Source organism: Erpetoichthys calabaricus, chromosome 11 (genome assembly GCF_900747795.2).
Source record: "Erpetoichthys calabaricus chromosome 11, fErpCal1.3, whole genome shotgun sequence".
Lineage (NCBI taxonomy): Eukaryota > Metazoa > Chordata > Cladistia > Polypteriformes > Polypteridae > Erpetoichthys > Erpetoichthys calabaricus.
This window is the reverse complement of record NC_041404.2, coordinates 129,293,296-129,319,013: the sequence shown is the minus strand read 5'-3', so window position 1 is coordinate 129,319,013 and position 25,718 is coordinate 129,293,296.

The window sequence follows — 25,718 nt, the reverse complement described above, 5'->3', positions numbered from 1 at the left end:
CACTTAATATTTGTAGGCATGAATTTATAGAATTTATTCATTAGCAAATTAGATAACAAAAGATTACAGACTGAGCACTTAGTTTCAAAATCTGGCATCAATGAATCACATCAGACCAGCTCTTGCATCTGTCTTCTTAGTAAATTTAAACTGATTAAAGAACAGGAGATTTTATGCCTGATTTCCAAAATGAAACCTGCTATCTACAGTATCTTTAGACACAATGCCAACTAATTTGCTTAAAAATCACTTGCAGTAGTTGCACAAACTATAATATATACAGTATATATATATATATTTATATATATACTGTATATACATACAGTCACATATGTGTGCTTAGGAGGCAGTCAAAAAGCCCTGAGGTGAGGGAAATATCATGAGACAGGGGTTGATACAGTATATGGTACTAATGCCTTCTCTCTCTTTCGCCAGACAAAAAGAAGAAATTTAACTCACCTTCCATCCTTCCCAGTTCCCAAGATGGCTTCCAATTGTCACTTCCGCTTCTGACTCCTGATGATGACTCCACTTCCGGCGCCCTCGCGATGACATCACTTCAAGCACCTTTGACATGACATCACTTCCGGCTCCACCTCGCTGACGTCAATTCCGGGATCACCTCAAATCTAACTCCCAATGACGACGTCACTTCCGTCCGACAGCTAGGACGTCATCTCCTGCCAACTCATTTCTGTCAGCCATTTTTCAACTGTATGAAACACCATCTTTTGTCATGTACCATTATCAACTACTGTAAAGTATTTTAATCACAAATTTTGCCTTTTTGCATTTATTGTCCATTGGATATTATACGGGAAAGGTCCTCAACTCTTTTTCTCAGTTGTGGAACTCTTTTTTTAGTATCACAATATATAAAATGAATCCCTGATTTCTGTAAATTAGCCATTGTTAGAACTCTATTAAAAATCATTTTCAGGTGCATATATTGTTAAGACTTACAGACAGGTTTACCTTTTCTTTGTAACGTTTCACAAATAATTATATCCTCGAACTTGATACAGTACTTAAAAAGTACTTTATGATCATTTTTGAAGTGACTTTTGCTCAGAATGCAGCACAAAAACTGATTTAAGTCATGTTTTAAATGATATATAAACCTCTTTGATGCAGTCTATGCCAATCATTATTGTATTTGTAGTCAGTCATTTTCTAACCCGATTAGTCCTGAACATGGTTGCGGGTGGGGGAGAGTGCTGGAGCCTATTTCAGCTAGCACAGGGCGCAAGGTGGGAACAAACCCTGGACAGGGTGCCAGTCCACCGCAGGGCTTGTAAACATATGTGCCATTTTTTATTATATTTAACCTAGCATTCTATTAATAGTAGACATAGCAGTGGTAGTACATAGGTTTGAGAATTTGGTTGGCCTTCCAGGCACTATTCTTACTTGGCTTGTTTCATATTTATCAAATTGTGTTCAATGTGGTCAGAAGTTTTAAAGCAGTACTCAATTATTCCTGTTCAGAAGTAGACGTGTTATCCCGAAGAGGCTAGTGCCGGGACTAACTATCATATCTTTACATAGGTGAACATTAGGAGATGTAACTCAGAAACACAATGTTAACACTTTTTCTTCAATAAGCTAAATTAAACATTTAAACCAAAAAAACTTTAAGTAATTTATTGGTTTAAAATAAATGATAATTATTTGTGTTTAAATTTATGAAAAAGGGCGGCACGGTGGCGCTGTGGTAGCGCTACTGCCTCGCAGTAAGGAGACCCGGGTTTGCTTCACGGGTCCTCCCTGCATGGAGTTTGCATGTTCTCCCCGTGTCTGTGTGGGTTTCCTCCGGCGCTCCGGTTTCCTCCCACAGTCCAAAGACATGCAGGTTAGGTGGATTGGTGATTCTAAATTGTCCCTAGTGTGTGCTTGGTGTGTGGGTGTGTGTGTGTGTGTGTCCTGCAGTGGGTTGGCGCCTTACCAGGGATTGGTTCCTGCCTTGCGCCCTGTGTTGGCTGGGATTGGCTCCAGCAGACCCCCGTGACCTTGTAGTTAGGATTCAGCGGGTTGGAAAATGGATGGATGGAATTTATGAAAAACAAAAGTTATTTCAATGGATAGTATAACTGTAAATTGTAAGGTAACAATGAATACTTTTGATTGGAAGACTGGAATATTAGGCTACTTCCACAATACTCCCACTTTGTTTTAAAATGCAGACAGTGGTGTACAGTGCTTCAGTGTGTTTAACTCCTCAAAATGGAAACTTTTGAAAGTGCTTTCCAGAGCCAGATATTGTAAAAATTCTGGTATGGATGAGTGAAAACATAAAAGTTTTGAAATGCTGAGTCTAATAGCACTCTGAATGGTTCATGCTTATTACATGGCCCTTCCCTTACTGGATCCTGCTCATTACAATATTTATGCTCTGATTGGTCACCTTTCATGGAAGAAAACCATACTCCAACATAATGGACATGGAGAGCTTTGTTTGCCATGTTGCTTGTCGTGTTGCTTGCCTGTATGTTTCTAAATTTCATTTTGTACAGTTTGAATGCTGCATATATCCACAAAATGCAAATATCTTAACAGTTACTACAGTTTTGTGATAAACTCTGTGGGTGGTGGTATAACCATCCCTTCAAGGAGGACACATATTCTTCCTGTTTCTGGCGATGCATATATGCCCAGTTTAGGCAAATGGCTTAATACACGTGATAAGAATATAATGGGAATTTTCTTCTATTTTCCAAGGATATTTTTCATATTTTTTGCCATATAGCATTGGTCACCATTGTGTTCTGTTCAATACAAAACTTTGTCATATACAGTAAGTACTTTTAAAAAAAAAAAAAACATGAGATTAATTTGTTTCTTATTTACCAATAAAACTACATTGAGTAAAAAAATCATATAAAAATATTATTTTTGGAAGAAGTATTCCTTTAAAACCAATCAATATACACTATGTATTTTTCCATAATTTTGCTCTCTTCATGTTTCATGGCTATGCTTTATGTTTGTTTCATTTCTTTTTTTCATATTATACTAGGAATTATTGCATGGTGTACTAAGCTCGTAAGTGGAAGTGCACTTAACAAGAATGAATTGAACTGAACTGGTTTTAATTGAATTTCTATTAAAATGACCACTAAAACTACATCTTCAAAGACTCTATCCTAGTTTATCTCTAGTTTATCTTTATATGCCTAGTTTATACTATACCCAGTTTATCTTTATATCTTCAAAGACTCTATCCTATTTCACTCTATCCTAGTTAAGCCCATTTAACTTCATGCCCCAGGGCTATGGTAGCTCTAGATGGACAATGTTCTAGTTATCCTGAATGATGCACATTGTACCGTATGGCTCAGACACTACAAAAATCTTTCTTAATTAGACAAAATTACAAACTGCAACTGGAATAGGAAGCTCTGTATTATCCCTAGATAACATTCCCTCTTGTTTAGTTATGTTGTTCCACTTTTTATGTGTGCATGTATTTTTTATTTTCTTTGCTAACTTTAAAGGTAAAGTACTTGAGGTTTCAAATGACACAAAGTTTCAAATGCCACAATTTATTGTTTGATGATGAAAGGTTTTTATTAATCTATTTTACTGTATTCAATTGTCAAACAATCCATATTGTGGACCACCCAGGTTGGCAATGCCAGCTGAACCCAACACAGACAAGCGTGGGACACAAGTTCATGGCACACACTGATTTTTTTATTTTCTTTTTTACCTTGTGGGCAACACTTTCACCATTCCCACAATCTCAACACAGTCCAGCACAAGCACAAAACAATACTCTTCTCTTCCTTCTCTCTTCCACTACTCCAGTCAAGCTTCGTCTTCCTCCTCTCAACTCTGCCTCTCCGAGTAGTGGCTGCCGGCTCCTTTTACATGGCACCCAGAAGTGCTCCAGGTGCTTATTTATGATGACTTATTTCTGGCAGCACTTCCAGGTGTGGTGGAAGAAATGCCCATAAGGGTTCAGCAGCTCCTGCTGCAGCACCCCTTGGCAGCGCCTGCGGATCCCAACAGGGTTGCACCAAACTCCAACTCCCATGAAGCCCTGTGGGAGTCCAAGGCACCACTGCAATCTAGGGGGGGCTGCCATCTAGCGCTCTGGGGAAGGTAACGCTCTGGCCATGTTTGCTCCCCCAGTCCTCCCAACGTAGAGGTGTCCCAGCCGGGCAAGGGCTCTGGCTGCACGCTACAATATTTTATCTAGAGCTGTTAACAGCATGCTTCATCACAGGGTAAACAAGATTACAATATTGTATGATAATTGACTGTTGGCTGCTATTCTATCATTAGTGAGCCTTAATACCTTAAAAATAAAATTAAAAAAAAAAATTTCTAGAAAAGTGCATAATGGGAGTTCCAGGCTCTTGGCCCAGGAAAGCTGAAGAAGCACTTGCCAAAATCATCAAAGCAGTTCTTAAAGTAACCTGCACACCAACATTGAAATGCTTCTTCTGTAAGCATTGGAGACTCAGTAATTCTGGACAGATATTTTCCTGATAATGATCTTCATTTTTAAGGCATTAGCGGCTGATGGCCAGTAGATAATTAACTTCAATTCACAATTCATTCACAGTAAGTATGATCAAATAAATAATTAAAAGAAATCATTGTTACAATACACTGCAGTGAATTCACATAGATGTTCATTCGAACATTTGTCCTACACAGTGAGAATGACTCTGATAAAGGACTTATCTTTTAAAAGTTGTAAAGGTTAAATGTTATTTTAGAACTTTTTTAAATTTTTTTCAGCAATAAATTAAAGATTACCAATTTTTTCTTATTAAATACTGAAATAAAAATATCTCTGAAGTGTCATAAAGTATTATTGTCAGAATACTCGTACTAAATATAAGTAACATTTACTGCTTTAAATGTGATTCAATATACTTGCATAGTGCATGACATTTTTACATGAAATTTTTATGATATATTTTTCTGTAATTTGATTAGGTCATGGTTTTGCAGCCAAACTGGGATGTGTTTAGCCTCAAGGTCATGCCAACTATACTATGCTACAGTGGCCTATACTACTGAATAACTTGTTTTATTTTCTTATTCTGTTGTGTAAAATTGTGAACAGGGCTACTGCCTGATATAAACAAGCTAAGGACACTACAATACGAAATCAGAAAAAGTTGAGACTGTATGGAAAATGTGAATTAAAAAAGCAAAGTGATTCCTAAATTAACTTTGACTTTTTTTTTTCATTGCAGATTGTACGAACCCAAGATATTTCATGTTTTGTCTAGTCAACTTCATTTCATTTCTTAATACGCATCCATTCCTGCATTTCAGGCATACTACACATTCCAAAAAAATTTGCAACAAGGACAAATTAGATTTCAGACAGGTGATGTCAACAGGTGATTGTAATCATGATCTGGTACAAAAGCAGTATCCACAAAAGGCTGAATCATGGATGAGCAAAGATGGGCAGACGATCTCCACTTAGTCAATGAATGCGTGAGAAAATTATTGAAACTTTTAAAAACAATGTTCCTCAAAGAAAGATTGGAAAGGATTTGCATATTTGTCCTTCTGCAGTGCATAATATCATTAAATGATTCAAGGCATCTGGAGGAATATCAGTACGTAAAGGGCAAGGGAGAAAGCTTAAGATGAACATCCACGATCTCTGATCCTTCAGATGGCACTGCATCAAGAACCATCACTCATCAATAGCTGATATAACCACATGGTCCAGGGAAAACTTTGGCAAACCTTTGTCAAGCACTACAATACAAGGTTACATTCACAAATGCCACTTAAAACTTTACTATACAAAAAAGAAACTTTATATTAACCATGTCCAGAAGCAGAGTTGACTTTTCTAGGCTCGGAGGAATTTGGGATGGACCATCACAAAGTGGAAATGTGTATTGTAGTCAGTATGTAAATCAGATGAATCAGTGTCCCAGATCTTTTTTGGAAGAATTGGATGCTGTGTGATCTGGACCAAAGACTAAAAAGGACCATCCAGACTGTTACCAACAAGATGTCCAAAATCCAGGGTCTGTCATGGTATGGGATTGTGTCAGTGCCCTTGGCAAAGGTAATTTATACTTCTGTAATGGCAACATTAATACAGAAAGGTACATTGAGAGTTTAGAGCAACATATGCTGCCTTCAAGGCAACATCTTTCCAGGGACATCCATGTATTTTTCAATAAGACAATGCAAAACCACATTCTGCACAAAGTACAAAGGCATGGCTGTGGAAGAAGAAGGTGCAGGTACTAGACTGGCCTGCCTGTAGTCCTGACCTGTCCCCAGTAGTGAATGTGTGGAGAATGTTGGAATGAAAAATGTGACAATGATAACCCCGTACTGTTGCACACCTTTAAACGTTTGCAGGAAGAATGGGGCAAAATAACATCTGGAATGCTTCATCGCTTGGTATCCTCAGTGCCAAAACATCTTTTAAGTGTTGTGAGAAGGAATGAAAATGATTGCAAAGTGGTGAATGCTTTACTGTCCCAACTTTTTTTGGAATGTGCTGCAGGACTGAAATGAAGGAATGGATGTATAATAAGAAATAAAATGAAGATGACCAGACAAAATATTAAATATATTAGGTTTATACTGTCTGCAATGAAATAGAAATCAAAATAAATATAAGAATCGCCGCTTTTTTTTGCTTTTTTTTTCATATTCCATCCCATCCCAACTTTTTCTGATTTGGGGTTGTATTTAGAGCATCAGGTCAAGAGGGGAGCCTCAACCCATGTAAGGTAGAGGGGTAATGTGGGATGAGGATCCCAAAAGGACTAGAAAATAGTGCTGTTTATATGTGAAAATTGTTTGCAAATTAAATATCCATCCATTATCCAACCCGCTGAATTTGAACACAGGGTCACGGGGGTCCGCTGGAGCCAATCCCAGCCAACACAAGACAGGAACCAATCCCGGGCAGAGTGCCAACCCACCGCAGGACACACACAAACACACCCACACACCAAGCACACACTAGGGACAATTTAGAATCGCCAATCCACCTAACCTGCATGTCTTTGGACTGGGGGAGGAAACCGGAGCGCCCGGAGGAAACCCACGCAGACACGGGGAGAACATGCAAACTCCACGCAGGGAGGACCCGGGAAGTGAACCCAGGTCCCCCAACTGCGAGGCAGCAGCACTACCCACTGCACCACCGTGCCGCCCGCAAATGAAATATAGTGCATGAAAATGTATATATACCTACGAGACATATGACATCTCCAAAAAATTTATATCCTGCATAAACGTTGTAATTGTTAAAATACTCTTGAAGTTCTTGTCAGGTGACAGGATGTATTAATAAAGAACTTAGAATAGTAAAATAACAGCTGGATTAGCACTCCTGTACTAGTAAAAGATCATTGATAGAGACATTGTAGAGGCCAGGACTCAATTTCAAAACACACATTATATTAAGAAATAATTCAGCTACTCCTGTCAGTGGTTCTGTGGTCTTATATTTCAGCCAACATATACTGTAATAGTTTTGGCAATAACATTTTAATGATCACTGTCCATGAAAGTAAAAATTCACAACTTTCTAGTAATGTACAGTATATACTATGAGTAAATATTTTTCAACATAACATAACATCTTTAAATATTGCTTTAATAGTTTTCAGGGTTGCAGAGAGTTTGAGCCAATCTTGGTAGCACTGGGCACTTATGCAACTATTTACCATAAGGATTTTAACTTATGCTGAAATGGATTTGCACTGTAAAAAATATTTAAAACATACTTAATGTCCTTTGTGTATTATCATGTCTTTTTTGATGCCTTATTGTTTTGTAGAGGGCGTTTGTTGTCACCATGTTTACCATCCAGGAGCAGGAGGTGTGATTGTGTAACGGTAAAAGTGCATCACTTTGCATTTCCAGGTCATCCAAGATAAAATTTAATTAATTGTTGTGTGGCTTTAATTTTGACTTCTGGCTTTCACTTTTTCAATTACAAATTTTGGTTTCTTGTGAAGGCCTTGACAACAGATAGGACTTATTCTTGGTTATTAACTTTTACTTTATTTCTGACTATGTTTCATCCCTTTCATCTGTTTCATCTTCCAATTTTTGCTTAAATAACTCTTAGTGCCTTTTCTCTTTAAAGACCCCAAAAAAGGAAAAGTATTCAAAATTCACGCAGTAATAATCAGGCATGTGTTTCAAACTTATAGCCTTACAGGAAATTTTACTTTTCCATTAACAATGTTATTTCACTTTGGTGGAGATATATGGCAGAAGAAGAATAAAAGCATTAATAAAAGAATTTCTAGAAAAGTTTGTGTCATTCCAACAAGAGAAAGATGAGGACACAATCAAAAATGTAGGCATTATGGTCAAAATGTAAATGAGCTAAACACATGCAAAATTTTTAGACCAGGTGCATTCTAGGAATCAAGTGAGGGTCAACAAACAGGAATCCCAGAAACTAGAAAAGCCACAGAAGCAAAGTAATATGACTCATCCAAAAGTGAAGTACACGGCCTGTTTTAAAGTATTAGTAATTTTTAGAGCTATTGTGCAAGGAGGGGAGACGTCTTAGCCTTTGCCCAGTCTGACACACACTCTTATTTTTCATAACCTGGCCCTATACATTGGTGGTTGTCCCATTATATTTCAGCCCTAATGTAGTAAATGTATTCACGCACTGGGTGACATATTGGAAAAATGAGGACTTTAAACATTCCACTCTCTAAAATTTTGCTTTTCTATCTGTTCTCCTTACTTATTCTTTTACTTACAACTTAAATCAGTTTTAAAAGTTTGTGTAGTTCCAGTCTCTTTTGCCCTTGCTGCCCATCCATTGTATAACTTCTCACTTACTATGTTCCCTTGGTTGCAGAGTGTCTACATTATACAGAATAATTTTTTAGACATCATATCAACCACTATCAATTAAGTCAGTGTGGCTCAGAGATTCTTCTCCCACTCCTTCATTTTCATGGATTTAGTTCTCAAAAAGTCTCATTGGTATAAAGGAACCAAAATCATCAACAAACTCAATTCAAAGTTGTCCACCAATTATATGTTACCACCCCTGTAAACAATATGTTTGAAGATTGTCATCTGTTGTAAATTGTTATTTTTATACCCTGTTCACCTCAGGTACATTTATGTGTATGTTTTGGTACTGCCTTTCTGTTTGGTCTGGTGTGTCTAATTTTCTTACTTCCATACTCTCTATTAGCATTCCCTTCCTTCTCCACATTTTCCTGCTTCTAGACCTTTCCTCACTTCATTTATATATTATCCAGCATAGGCTGTTAATGTTACGGACAATCACTGCTAAAGTTGCTCTTGCCTCTCACTGGAAATCTCCCGATTTCCTTTTCTGTCTGGACATCTGACCCATTTGGAATTCTCTGCACCAAAGATCAATGGGGTATCCGGCTCTTAAAGTAATAAATGAACAGACATGGTACAACTGGTCCAAGTGCAGGTGCCCTCCAGTCCTGCTCATGACCCTAATCCTTAGCTTTACTTCAATTTAATAAAGTTGGTACTGTGCTCCTTCCTCGCTTGTTCATCCTGAAGGGCTGCTTTTAATGTAGCAGGGTTGGGTTGGGTTGAATTACAGGGTGATAGGGTGGGGATGAGTACCGAACATGGGTTTTTACCTTTTTTATAATTTTTGTCAGGATGACTTATGTTTCCCTTTAAAGTGTTGGCTTTGTTTTTCAATAAACAATGTGATCACAAAAAAAAATGTATCGGCCAATACACAAAATTATTTTTGGCCAGATACTGTAGATAGATAGATAGATAGATAGATAGATAGATAGATAGATAGATAGATAGATAGATAGATAGATAGATAGATAGATAGATAGATAGATAGATAGATAGATAGATAGATAGATAGATAGATAGATAGATACTTTATTAATCCCAAGGGGAAATTCACATACTCCAGCAGCAGCATACTGATAAAGAAACAATATTAAATTAGAGTGATAAAAAATGCAGGTAAAACAGACCATAACTTTGTATAATATTAACATTTACCTCCCTGGGTGGAATTGAAAAGTCGCATAGTGTGGGGGAGGAACGATCTCCTCAGTCTGTCAGTGGAGCAGGACACTGACAGCAGTCTGTCGCTGAAGCTGCTCCTCTGTCTGGAGATGACACTGTTCAGTGGAAGCAGTGGATTCTCCATGATTGACAGGAGCCTGCTGAGCGCCCTTCGCTCTGCCACAGATGTCAAACTGTCCAGCTCCATGCCAACAATAGAGCCTGTATTCCTCACCAGTTTGTCCAGGCGTAAGGCATCCTTCTTCTTTATGCTGCCTCCCCAGCACACCACTGCATAGAAGAGGGCGCTCACCACAACCGTCTGATAGAACATCTGCAGCATCTTATTGCAGATGTTGAAAGATGCCAGCCTTCTAAGGAAGTATAGTCGGCTCTGTTCTCTCTTGCACAGAGCATCAGTATTGGCAGTCCAGTCCAATTTATCATCCAGCTGCACTCCCAGGTATTTATAGGTCTGCACCCTCTGCACATAGTCACCTCTGATGATCACAGAGGTGACTGTGCAGAGGGTGCAGACCTATAAATTGTATCCAGTTTCCAAGCAAATGAAAATGAAAGAGGTGGCCAGAGATAAACTTTACAAGTGAATGTGGCCAGTAGAAAACTTTACATGGACCTATGGCAGACGCTTATAGATGAGTGCTTATAAAAGGGTCTGTTTTTGGGCATGCTGTGACAGAAGTTCAAAATGCACTACTACTTTAACATTTTCAACAAGAAAGAAATAATAAATGAATTTTACAATTATAATGAATATATAAGAAAAAAATTAAACATCTCTTAATAGCATTCATTTTTAAGGCCCTTGAGTTAATCATCAGAGGAATCCTTTTCTCGAACCAAAAGCTGTTTTAAAAATTATAGTCTACTTCAGCGTTTCCCAACTTCTCCAACCCATGACCTAATGATCGTGCTTGATTCGTCAAGGACAAAAAGCATCGACGATCACACTTGATCCATCTAATGTTCTGATGCTCTGGTGATTGCATGGGACTCTACCCATACACTTTGATGATCATGCTTGATTCACCAAGAGTGACCAACCCAATACCCCCTTTCAGGTGATTGTGCTAAATTCATGGAGGGGGAACACCAACCCCCTCCATTCCCCATGGGTCACGAACACACTTCAATGTGAAAAACTGATGTGAGACCACAAAGTCTGAGAAACACTGCTCTACTCTACAGACCAGAGGTATTAAATTCAAGGCCCATGGGCCAGATCTGGACCTAGAACCATTTCAAAGTGGCCTGCTTCTTCAATATTCAAAAGAATATTCACAAATACCTTGTGAAGGCTGTTGGTTTCCCAAAGACCTAATTAAATGTGCTTTTTATAGATCGATTGTATCTGTATATAATGTAGATTATATTTGCACCTGGTATTAAAATGCAAGTGTTCTCTTGCATTTATCTGCACAGCACAGTGCACAGCATCTTACTAACCTGTAGTTAAAATGGTTATTGGCTGCTTATAATGATCCTTAAAAAACTGTAGTGTTTTGTTATGATGCCAACTGGATTAAGTGTGACAGTCTCCTGAAGGAGATGGTAGGCCATCTTCACATACACACTGCTGCTGCCAATCCGATATAACTTTTTGATGCTGCACAGGTATAAGGGCTGGTCACTCTTAACCAACTGCTACCACCACCCTACAGGATTTATTTGTTTTCTCTGTTAACTTATTATTGTTTGTGAATAGAAAATGCATTTGCATTTATACTCATGTTAAATATGATCACTACCAGTTACTGAACAGCTCCCAATGTGTGATTCATTACCAGTGTGTTCAAACCTATTTGTGTGGTCAAGTGCCTTTTGATTGTGACACAATAATGCAAGTGTAAACTGATGTTCTTTGCTGTAGCTCCAGATTTGCCTGAACTGTCACTCTCATCTGACTTTATGCACTGACATAATTGTTTTTTTTCTAAGTGCTAATTTAGGTCTCATGGCAGCTGGTTGTATTCCAGTTCCACTGCAACGTGCAAGAATGGAAATCTGACAAAATGGAAACACAGTTTCAAAACACATGTAAGGCAGAATATCTCATTGTGATGAACAAAGAGGTTCCTGTGTGTCTTGTTTATATGGAAAATGTGGCTTTTTTTTTTCCGATATATATCCTGGCCCTTATTGGGTGTATACAGTGTTCTGCTTGGCCTGCACTAAAAGTGAGTTTGATACAGCTGCTAGGCTAAATTCTTTAAGTATTTCTGAAGATTGTACATGGTACTCAGGACTTAGTTTCTATTGCGCAGTTCTCTACTTGCTTATGATTACTTCCCCAGTGACATATAAATATTTGCTCCAGTCCCTGATTTTGAAGGACTGTAGTATATTTTCCTTAATATTCTGACCATGCTGTTCCATTACTCTTTCCTCAGTGCTCACAAATTTCTAGTGAAAAACATTGTCATAGCTTAATGTATTAATCTTTGTTCTTGTTGAAATGTTCACTTCACAATAGATTCTGGCAAACCCTTTTTGGCAAGGCAATGATTAAAAACACATACTGGGAATGAAAGATTAACAAATTCAAAACAAGAAGGAGTTAAAGCCAAAAGCTCACACAAAAAAACAAGATGTCAGAGTCCAATAGTGAAACCAGAATCTTAGTGAAAGACAATCAAAGTCATAACTCCCAGAAAACATGTATTTACTAAGTATATGCACTGCCAAAATGCACATAAGAATCAAGGAAATTGGATGTTGGATATAGCATGATGCCAACTTAAATAGTGGTATCCTGCTGATGTCATGTAATATACTTCTGCTAAACAAGAGGTAGCAATGGGGATGCTGCTGCCAATAACAATTTTGCAGCTGCCATGCTGAAGTACTCAAAATGGCAGAGACATTTATCAAAATAAAGATACAAAATGACAGTGCGGAAACATTAAAAGGGTGATAATAAAGATCAATAACCTGCAAAACATATTCTGCATGTCCAAGAACCTTCGTTCATGACAGTTATTATTTGCAGTGTGTATCACCTTGGTGTTATAATTTCTGCTACCTTTGCAGTTTACGTTTTTCTGTTTCAGATCACTTTTATGCGTTTGTTAATTTTCTTCTTTGGGTTCTTTTTGTTAGTTTGATTAATCTCTGAGCTGTGCTAATTATGTTAAATGTATTATTGTTTTTTAATGATGGATGAGTGGAGTAGGCTCCTAAGTAGATTATAGGTCTTAAGCAGGCTTTTAGTAACACCTGAGCACTATATAAGATTCTTAATGCCACAGCATTTTTGTAGTGGCATTAGTTAGGCTTCCCAGTGTATTTTTCTGTGTTCTTTACTTTTTGAAAATTTGTTTGTGGTTTTTTGGCATTTATGTTTGGGTTCTTTTGGAAATTTAACTTTTAATTTAGAATTTACAGAGAATTGTGTAATAAACAAAAATAAAAAAAACAAGAAGCAGCAATTACAGTGAGAGAAGAATGCAAGATTTGCTCAAGCGAACAGAAAATCCACAGGAAAAAAAAGTAGAACAGAAGATGATATAGGGGTGAGAGTCCTGGTGGAAATGCCCATTTATTTGTGATGTATGGTGATAGGAATTTGCCACATCAAGTATTTGCACGGCTTCCATCCAGGTATGAAACAACCTTGTTACTGGCACATCCAGCCTTTATACAATAATAATTTATACAAGGGTATTTCTGCACATGCAGCACATAAGGTCATGAAATGAAAAGCTACCACAGCAGAAGACCACACCGGTTCTACTTCAGATTAGGAAAATATCACCTGGTTTATTGAATATCCATTTCTGCAGTAACATGCAGCTAGTTTGGCAAAATTTTGGGTCAACAGCATGAATAAATGGATCCATTCCACCTCCTTTTAATGGTACAGGATGGTAGTGGTAGTGGAATGGTTTGGGGAATGTTTACTTTTAATACTAATTGAGCGTCAGTTGAATGCCACAGCATACATAAGCATTGCAGTTTCTAATCATTTCAGCAATCTTAAAATGCTCCTATAGGTTATGTGTGAAATTAAACTGGATAATGGTAAACATCATTCTTTCTCTGGCTTTAGAACTGATCTAGTTTTGTTTAGGCTATGTGAGTAATGACACAGTTCTGACAAAAAACAAATATATATTCCAATCAGTTTTTTTTATTGATGGAACCAGTCCATTTTGTCTTCTTTACTGCCAAATGTTTCATTCCCTACTGACAAAAGGCATCCCAAAAACATGATTCTGTGACTCACACTCTTATCAGCAGGACACTGAGTTTGTATCAGATTCTATACCTTTCTGTTTAGATTGGAAAATTCTAATTTTGCATATCCTGAGTGAAAAGTTTTTTGACACACATTTTCTGTAACAGTTACAGTAAAATGCTTACTTGAATTCAAAAGGAGAGTTTCTCTGAATTATAACATGGAATTTACCTTTGAGAGCTGTCATTTGTCTTCTTCCTGGCTTTTCTAGACAATTTCATTTAGCACTTTATCTAATTGCAATAAAATTACCAGTTCCATGTAATATGACTTTGTATAGTTCATGTAAATAAAGAATCAGTACAAATGTAAAACATAAAGACAACAGTAATCATCATTTTTCAGTGGCCCACAATTTCATCCAAACTAGTGCAAAAGACTCTAAGGTCATAATACAAAATGAATGTATTGCGCAGCCTGTGGATAAATACTGGGATAACATCTGGCAGTATTCGTCCTGATATCTCAAGCCAATGTTACATTATGCAACTTTTTGACGTGTTGCATGTCAAACTTGTAGACTATTGATTTTGTCACTGAACTATGTTCATTTGCACAACTGAAAATTGCTGAGCATTTCTACTTTACTGACCGGGTTATGACTATCCAGCTCAGTCATGCTCGCCCCTTTTCTGACTGCCGATAGCATTCTGCCTGACAGAGTCAATACTATGCTGGCTCTGTGTGAAGGCTTAACAGCTGCAGTGAGTTAAGCTGCAATCTCTGACTTTTTTCTTTTTCCATTTTGTCATGGTACATAACATGAGACATCAGACAGATGAGCCTATCTTCTGTTCGTGAGGTAGAAAGTCTCTGTGCCACCTGATGGAGGCAGCACTGTACTGGCATTGTGTGAAGTGTTAGCAGCTACCGTGAGTAGAACTGCCGTCTCGGCCTTGTGTTTTTTTGAACCACTGTGTTTTTTTTTAATGTAAAACACACAATATTAGAAAGATGAGCCTCTCTCCTGTTTGTGAGGTTCAAAACATGTGTGTTCCTTATTCCTCATAACTACATTCTATTCAATGAACTTCCGGATGAGTCTGCTTTGGTTGTCAGCTATCAGGCACACAAAGCCCACCCCACAAACTATATAGAAAATCAAGCCTGTTGGATTTTATTGTGACCAGATCTAGACTAGTTAATCTCAGTCATTGGGTATGTCACATTAGGTGATTCTGACTGGCTAAGATTGTGTAAATGAAGGCTATATTGAAAACTGCTTGGAAAGTCGCACAATGTGACATGGGTTTAACCAACAAGAATACTTTTCATTAAAAATGTGCCAATGATACTACAGGCACTGTGATCTTTGACTTGTAAGTCAAAACTGAAAGACTGGTGGGATTCTGTCAATCACTTTTCATATGGGCAAAACAAGAATTATAGTTGGAAAGCCAAGAGTCGGAAACCCGAAATTCTTAAGCTTCGGCTATTAATTCTTTAAAGAAAATGGTGTCTATCATATAACAAACTGACATATGGACAACAGTAACACCACAAATGGTATAAGTTCATAGAAACCACTAGTGTCAAGGATGTGAAAAAATAAATCTAAAAACAAATTTTTAGAAAATCAAGGTGGAATATCAAAAGAATATCTTAAACAGTTGAAGATTCTAGCTTGACATACTTAACCTGTGTACTGTTTTGCCAAGAGGTACACAATGGTAGGCAACCAGGGCAGAACAATGAGTCAAAAATGAGCATATTCAAAACTATAAAATCTATCCTATATCAAAAACCGAAAATGTAATCAAAGTTTAAGTCAGTGTACAATCGTAAGTTAATTGCCTAGAATTTAAAACTTAAAACACACTCAGTCACAAATGAGAATTCACTCTGTCACTGGGTTCGCCTCAGTGAAGTCACTTGGCATAATATCTGGGTTCATCTGTACCCTAAATATTAGAGCCCATAACAAAAACAAAATGGCATTGTGATGCATTCAAAACAAGCAATAATAGTGGTTTTCTTGCCATAACACTATTTTGTAAAAAAAAAAAAAATTAAATAATTGGAATTTTCATGTTCAAAAATGTGGAAAATAGTTCTGAACACCAATGAGAAAAATGAAGCCAGAAAAAATTGTATAACGTCTGTAATTTACATTACCAACACATAAGCAATAGGAGAGTGAACTGGGAATAGGAAGGACAAAACAAGTCAGAACAAAACTTCAAACACATCCAGCCTGGGGGGGTGCTATCCCATGATTCATTCAACCTGAGTTATTCTCCTCTATTAGATCAGTTTGGTTAGGGGGGTTAGTGTTACCAATTATCAGTTTCTGCATTCACTCTATGGCCAGTAGAATTATTCTCTTCATGTAATAGAGTAATTCTCTTTGTCTGTGTGTACATACAAATATTTGATTTTGCACAAAATCACCTGGTGTTCTGGCAGTGAACAGCAGTGTCCTTTATACTGGTCACAAGATGCTGTATAAATTAATGGTTCTATTAGTTCACAGTTTATAGTTACAGTTTCTATTGCCCGTCTGGCCTGGAACTGTGATTAACAATCTGGGATTTCATATCAATTTCTCAGCTGTCTGACCTCTGTAATTAAAAGGTGGAGACCAAGAGACTAGTGTCAATAAGGATATTTACATGGTAGAGTACTAAAGTATTCCCTTTATTATTTCCTCTTATTCATTCTTCACGTGGCTAATAAAGAGGTCTTACTTCAGTAAGTTACCTTTTTGAGTAGGTTTGGCAAACCCTTTACATTTGAACAAACTGTCCTCAAACAAGTTATCATTTGCAACCAAACTGTGCCTAAGCTTTATGAAAGCATATATTCCAAAAACTAATACAGTACTTTCCAGATGAATGAGAGGTGTGAAGAATTCTGGAAGAAACATGCAGCTCGGATTTATTCAGATTCACTGCCCTATCTATCATCTGGTGACTAGTGTGTGCTTCTAATCAGGATTTGAAAAAAAAATAGAAAACAGTTCACACTATTTAGAAGATTTGAATAGACAGACAGACAGACAGACAGACAGACAGACAGACAGACAGACAGACAGACAGACAGACAGACAGACAGACAGACAGATAGATAGATAGATAGATAGATAGATAGATAGATAGATAGATAGATAGATAGATAGATAGATAGATAGATAGATAGATAGATAGAATCATGAGTGTGGGCATGGGAGACAACTTAAGGACTTTGGTGACCAGGGAATAGCACTATGTGCTAATACCTTCTTTTCTTCTCCCTCTGCAGAATGGAAGATTGACAGCCACTCCATCATTTACATCATCTCCATTGTCTGTCCAACTGGACCTGCCCCTGCCTTCCTCATGACTTCTTAACCCAGAAACCAGACCTATTATTCCCAATTTGAGATTCAACTCTGGACTGAAAAGACAACTTTTCAATTATTGCATTTTTGTGCTTTATTTCATCCTGTTATACAGGGTGGTGAAGGGGGTGCCCAAACTCTTTATCTTTGATTGTCGTAACTTCTAAAATAGGTAGATACTTTGTTGATCCCAAATCTAGACTACACTTATTAACATCTGATATACTGCAAATTGCTTTAAAAACTATACGGAAATAAAGTTAATTAAATAAATGTGTCCATTACCTGTTTGGAATTAGATTATTAAAATGGAAAGATAATGCATAGCCAATGAATCAAGTTGATGGTCCAGAATGATAATATTGAAGCAACTGTTTTAATATTATCCATCCATCCTCTTCCACTTATCCGAGGTTGGGTCGGCAGCAGCTTGAGCAGAAATGCCCAGACTTCCCTCTCCCCGGCCACTTCTTCTAGCTCTTCCAGGAGAATCCTGAGGTGTTCCCAGGCCAGCCGAGAGACATAGTCCCCCCAGCGTGTCCTGGGTCTTCCCAGGGGCCTCCTCCCGGTTGGACATGCCCGGAACACCTCACCAGGGAGGCGTCCAGGAGGCATCCTAATCAGATGCCCGAGCCACCTCATCTGACTCCTCTTGATGCGGAGGAGCAGCGGCTCTACTCTGAGCCCCTCCCGGATGACTGAGCTTCTAACCCCATCTTTAAGGGAAAGCCCAGACACCCTGCGGAAGAAACTCATTTCAGCCGCTTGTATTCACAATCTCGTTCTTTCGGTCACTACCCATAGCTCATGACCATAGGTTAGGGTAGGAACATAGATCGACTGGTAAATCAAGAGCTTTGCCTTATGGCTCAGCTCCTTTTTCACCATGACAGACCGATGCAGAGCCCGCATCACTGTGGATGCGGCACCGATCTCACGCTCCATTCTTCCCTCACTCGTGAACAAGACCCCGAGATACTTAAACTCCTCCACTTGGGGCAGGATCTCGCCTCCCACCCAGAGAGGGCACTCCACCCTTTTCTGGCTGAGGACTATGGTCTCGGATTTGGAAGTACTGATTCCCATCACAGCCGCTTCACACTCAGCTGAAGATCACAGCCTGATGAAGCAAACAGGACAACATCATCTGCAAAAAGCAGTGACCCAATCCTGAGTCCACCAAACCGGACCCCCTCAACACCCTGGCTGCGCCTAGAAATTCTGTCCATAAAAGTTATGAACAGAATCAGTGACAAAGGGCAGCCCTGGTGGAGTCCAACTCTCACTGGAAACGGGTTCGACTTATTGCCAGCAATGTGGACCAAGCTCTGACACCGGTTGTACAGGGACCGAACAGCCCTTATCAGGGGGTCCGGTACCCCATACTCCCGGAGCACCCCCCACAGGATTCCCAGAGGGACAGGGTCGAACGCCTTTTCCAAGTCCACAAAACACATGTAGACTGGTTGGGCAAACTCCCATGCACCCTCCAGGACTCTGCTGTGGGTGTAGAGCTGGTCCACTGTTCCACGACCAGGATGAAAACCACACTGTTACTCCTGAATCCAAGGTTTGTAATCCGACGAACCCTCCTCTCCAGAACCCCCGAATAGACTTTTCCAGGGAGGCTGAGGAGTGTGATCCCTCTGTAGTTGGAACACACCCTCCGGTCCCCCTTCTTAAAGAGGGGGACCACCACCCCGGTCTGCCAATCCAGAGGCACTGTCCCCGATGTCCATGCGATGTTACAGAGACATGTTAACTAAGACAGTCCTACAACATCCAGAGCATTGAGGAACTCCAGGCGTATCTCATCCACCCCCGGGGCCCTGCCACCAAGGAGTTTTTTGACCACCTCGGTGACCTCAGTCCCAGAGATGAGGGAGCCCACCTCCGAGTCCCCAGGCTCTGCTTCCTCATTGGAAGGCATGTTAGTGGGATTGAGGAGGTCTTCGAAGTACTCCCCCCACCGACCCACAACATCCCAAGTCGAGGTCAGCAGCGCACCATCCCCATCATATACAGTGTTGACACTGCACTGCTTCCCTCTCTGAGACGCCGGACCAGAATCTCCTCGAAGCCGTCCGAAAGTCGTTCTCTATGGCCTCCCCAAACTCCTCCCATGCCCGAGTTTTTGCCTCAGCAACCACCGAAGCCGCATTCCCCTTGGCCTGCCGGTACTTATTAGCTGCCTCCAGAGTCCCACAGGACAAAAGGGTCTGGTAGACCTCCTTCTTCAGCTTGACAGCATCCCTCACCGCCGGTGTCCACCAACGGGTTTGGGGATTGCCGCCACGACAGGCACCGACCACCTTACGGCCACAGCTCCGGTCAGCCGCCTCAACAATAGAGGCATGGAACATGGCCCATTCGGACTCAATGTCCCCCACCTCCCTCGGGACGTGGTGGAAGTTCTGCCAGAGGTGGGAGTTGAAGCTACTGCTGACAGGGGACTTTGTCAGACGTTCCCAGCAGACCCTCACAAAACGTTTGGGCCTACCAGGCCTGACCGGCATCCTCCCCCACCATCGAAGCCAACTCACCACCAGGTGGTGATCAGTTAACAGCTCCGCCCCTCTCTTCACCCGAGTGTCCAAGACATGTGGCCGCAGGTCCGACGACATGACCACAAAGTCGATCATCAAACTGAGGCCTATGGTGTCCTGGTGCCAAGTGCACATATGAACACCCCTATGCTTGAACATGGTGTTCGTTATGGACAATCCGTGATGAGCACAGAAGTCCAATAACAAAACACCATTCGGGTTCAGATCAGGGGGGCCATTCCTCCCAATCACGCCCTTCGAGGTCTCACTGTCATTGCCCAAGTGAGCATTGAAGTTTCTCAGCAGTACGAGGGAGTCCCCAGAAGGTATGCCCTCTAGCACCCCCTCCAGGGACTCCAAAAAGGGTGGGGACTCCAAACTGCTGTTCGGTGCATACGCACAAACAACAGTTAGGACCCACCCCCCCACCCAAAGGCAGAGGGAGGATACCCTCTCGTCCACCGAGGTAAACCCCAATGTACAGGCTCCAAGTCGGGGGGCAATAAGTATGCCCACACCCGCTCAGCGCCTCTCACCGGGGGCAACTCCAGAGTGGTAGAGAGTCCAGCCCCTCTCAAGGAGATTGGTTCCAGAGTCCAAGATGTGCGTCGAGGTGAGCCCGACTATATCTAGCCGGATCCTCTCTATCTCGTGCACTAGCTCAGGCTCCTTCCTCTTCAGAGAGGTGACATTCCACGTCCCTAGAGCCAGTTTCTGTAGCCGAGGATCGGACTGCCAAGGTCCCCGCCTTTAGCCACCACCCAACTCACACTGCACCCGACCTCCTTGGCCCCTCCCATAGGTGGTGAGCCCATGGGAAGGGGGACCCACGTTGCCTCTTCGGGCTGCGCCCGGCCACCAGGCTCTTGCCATCGAGCCCCACCTCCAGGCCTGACTCCCGAGGAGGGCCCCCGGTGACCCGCGTCCGGGCGAGGGAAAACACCGTCCAAATTTTTTATTCATCATAGAAGGTCTGCTGAACCGCACTTTGTCTCATCCCTCACCTAGGACCAGTTTGCCTTGGGTGGCCCTACCAGGGGCATAAAGCCCCGGACAACAGAGCTCCTAGGATCATTGGGACACGCAAACCCCTCCACCACGATAAGGTGGCGGTTCGAGGGTTTTAATATTAGCAATGGAGAATTTAAAAGATTATGCAAACTTAACAGGCCAAGCAACAAAAGCAGAGAAAAGCAATTTATCCATTCTTTAATTTGCTTTAAATATCAGGAGTCAGGGTCTCTCCTGATCACAAATTAAGTAAACCAAAAATATGAAAGATGGAACACCACACAGTAAATTATATAGCTTAGCAGCACAGTTTCAGACCTCTTAAAATACAAATACACAAATTATAAAGTATATTCCGATATACCTTGATAAAGGTAAAGCTAAAAGCTACTACATTTATATGGGTCTTGATGGTATGATTCTACTTTATATTTTAAGAGTCTCAGCTCTTTGATCTGGAAATCTTAGAAAATGTGTATCTAGTGTTAAGCAGGGTCTTTCTTGAAATCCAGGAGAAACATTCTACATTGCATTGAAACACATGAATCCAAATAACAGAAACACAACACTTTTCATTTTCTCTTTTTAAGGAGAGTGACATATGTTTAAAAAAATTTATAAACTGATACGGTTTGTCAGGCAAGTTTTTTAAAATGTATATGGACATGCTGGTAGATCGCATTCACAAGCAGTTAAAAGCCATTAGAGCAGCGAAAAGGCTTTAATGAGCCAAGCAGACTGCCTTTTTATATTCCTCTCACAGACTCTCATTAACACGTAGAATTAAAGGTGTCGTTAAAATCTGCTCATAAACTCATTTGCCACCAGTGCAATATAATATGTAACATTTCTGTCATACTAAGTTTAATTTAACTTTTTTTCACAAAAAGTTTTGTGAAAAAAAGGCAAGATTAATGTGCTACCTTGCACGAATAGCCCTTCTTTTTTAAACAAAAGATTACAATGATATAAATTTGGAAATAAACACTGCTTTTCTTTATAAAAGGATGTCGATAACATCTCTGTTTAAAATACACTATATATCAAAGATAAATCTTAATTTATTAATGTGTTTTTTTATGTTACAGAAGCTTTAAAAGCATACATATTACATTTTTACCTCATTCAAATATGTAAACAATGCATCATTTAAACAGTAAATTTGTTTGACCTCTCAGCAAATTTTTGATGGGTCAGATTAAACTGCAGTGCCAGTCAAAAATCTGGGTACACCAAACTCTTTATGTTTTTGATAGAATTTGATACCTGTTTTCAAGATACCAGAAGCAGTTTCTTTCTTATTCAGTGGTCCATCTGGGTCTTCCCCTTTTTCTTCCATCCTTTTTAGGACAAGTTTGCCTTCTTCTGTCAAGACAGTAACAGACACATTTGGATGAAATCTTCAGTTTCTTGGAAATCTGTCACATGGAATAACATTCATTCTGCCAAAAATAAGACTGGCATGTTTCAATAGAAATCTGTGTCATTTTGGCGATTTTTGACCACAGAACTGAACTTTAGGAATGCCAGTACGACATAACTGAGGTGAACAGAATAACAAGTTTCAACAGTGCTAATGTAATTACAAAGGCTTCTCTAACAACCAATTTTCAAATAAACCTGACTAATTAAGGATAAATAAGGGAGTTTACCATTAGAACATTGAAGGAAAGACCACGGAAAATGAGTCATTGTTGTCATATGTGAATAATAAATTAAAATTTAGTCATATCAAGTAATAATAGCCATTAGCAATACTAATAATGTCTTGGCTTTATTTCTAAATCAGGTTAATGGTATTGAGATAAAAATGTATCAATTTTTACCAAAAGCATAAACATTTTTGGGTGTGTCCAAAGTTTTGAGCTGTCCTGTATATTGTAATGCAAAATTAGAGGAAACTGCAAACTGGGAGAACAACAGAATTAATTTATCTTAACCCTAAATGTAATGTAAACAAGTTTACCAAAAAAAAAACTTTTTGAAGATAGTTCAATTTCTGAAGCACAAGGATACACTGAGAAATTGTTACTTAAGTCAAACTATTGTATTATTGCCATGATAAAGGAGAAAATGTGAAGGGCATGCCAGCACAGGCAATTAACAAAAAAGAAATTGGCGCCACTGTAAGTATAAAACTGTTTACCATGAACAGACAACATATACAGGAAATTCTGAAGGACATAATAGTCTTAAGATGATAAGAAAAATGAGTTTCAAATAAATAATTTTATTATATCTTTGATAAACCCATACTTTAGATAATATGTATAAATGAGTTGGATAAACCATTAATTTCTGAAATCTCAAAAACTGACAGGTATCTATCAGAATTCTGTGAAAAGAAAAAAAGCATCATTGTAAATGTTGAAGCTCTTTGTCATGCATGTATATCAGTCTTGCCATTGAAAATTTGAAATCTTTAAAAGTTGTTAATAATAAAGGCCAATTTCCCTTCTAAACACCAACGTTAAAGTTTTTCCCAGTGTCCTTGCAAATAAAGTCAAGAAAGTACTGCCTTCCTTCATTTCTCATGATGAAATTGGATTCATTAAAGAAAGACAATCATTTCTCAGCTGAATGTTTAATATAATTTACTGGCTGTGTAAGCCCGTGCTGTAAAAAGCCAGGGGTCCTACAAACTATTGAAATCGTTGGAAAAAAAATTGAAATGTAGAGACGTCAGGTAATTGAAATGATCTACTCTGGGCATCTCTCTCCTAGGAGGTTTCGTTAGTGGCTAAGGGAGTTTCTGTTTCCTCTGAGGTGGAGCCCTTACCCCAACTCCACCTCTCATTTCTGGACCGGACAGACAGACACACACACTTGCAAGCATAGACGTTTACATAATAACTCCTTCATTCAACTACATCTGTTTGACCTTCATTACTTCTGTCTGTAGATACTATATTTAAAGGCCAAGTGACATTAATTTTCAGTCATGAGTCTGTGGCAGTAGCAGAATGCTCCCATGACCTCCAGTGATGTAATGTGACATACCCAGGGACTTAGACCAACTAGGCAGACTCTGAATGCAAGAGTGCTGACAAATAATAAGTGCTCACTCAAAAGAATAATGCATACAATGTAGCTATAAGGAATAAGGAACTCAGGCGTTTTGGACCATGCAAAAAAAGGACAGGCTAGTCTGTCTAATGTCTTGTGTTTTACATACTACAATAAGATGAAAAAAATGAAGGCTAAATTGCAGATGGGCTGTCAAACCTATAAATCTGGTTTCATCAGGCAGCATGCTATTGGGTGTCAGAAAAAGAAGTGTGCTCACGATGCTTTGAAAATGTGAAACTGAGCGAAAAATCATCAAGCAGTCATAAAATTTGACAATCCCAGTGATTTCTAGTCTTATAAATTGACTTACACAGGCAATGATATCAGTAATGGCTGTCAGCAAGATTGACATCCTTTCCAACTAGAGGTTGTGTAATTTGATATCAGCTTTAGAGCATTCAACATGGTTGAGTGGGACAAATTACTATTACCTGATATATCTTCAATTATGCATATAATAAATCACATGGATAAAGTTATACACTAAGGTTGAAATCTGGATAAACAATATAAACTCTGAATACTTTTCACTATTGCAACTGGGCCACTTGCTATTCAATTGCACAAAATCAGGAAATTTTAAAGGATGTTAAAGAAAAATTATTCTTTTATGCTGATAATGTTGTGATTTAGATAATAGACAGCTGATGGCAATTTTTTTCATATTTGGTAACATTCATCAGACTTTTTCCTTTGGAAGCTACACATAATTTAGAGCCACTAATTAGCCTAATTTGCACATCTTTTGGATGCGGAAGAAATAAATGGGCTCTTGCAATAAAATGCATACAGACAAAATGGAAAATATGCAAACACCTTAAGGTAGTGACCAGATTGGGATTTGTATCTTGTCTCCTGGAGCTTTGAGGCAGGAGCACTAATCACTGTGCTACCCCTTACTTGAATTGTTCAAAATACTTACTGAAATATTGCTAAAAATTATAATTACTAAATACAAAGTGCTATCATCACATTATTATCATTACTATATTTTGTGATAAACACAAAAATGACTTTGGAATACATTCCTGTTATTAAATACAAATAAATCAACAGGTAAAAAATACTGTTCTTATCTTTGTGTTAAAGAAGTAAATGTCTGCTGAATTCTGTCTTTATGATAAACATGAAAACTGCTTTCATACTGGCCGTCTGTTTTTGCTGCTAGACTGGTGTCTGGGCCTGAATTAAAATACACAGGTATATAAAATGAATCAGTCAATAGAAACACAATTCAAGAATCTGTCTTACAGTACACAGGTGAATTGTAAGTTACAAAAGTAATTTATTTGTAAAATGCATGTATATGTTATATTTATAGCACAATTATTATCATGTGTACAAAGTAAAGTGAAATTCTTATTTTTATGTGCTAATCATCATGCAGTAAGTCATTATTCTTCTCTGCTGTCATGTTAAGAAGTGTAACAGCCCTAACCTCAAAAATTCTATCTTTCTTCCCTGAAAATTTCTAGAACATATTTGTTATTATCAAATTAAACCCAACAAG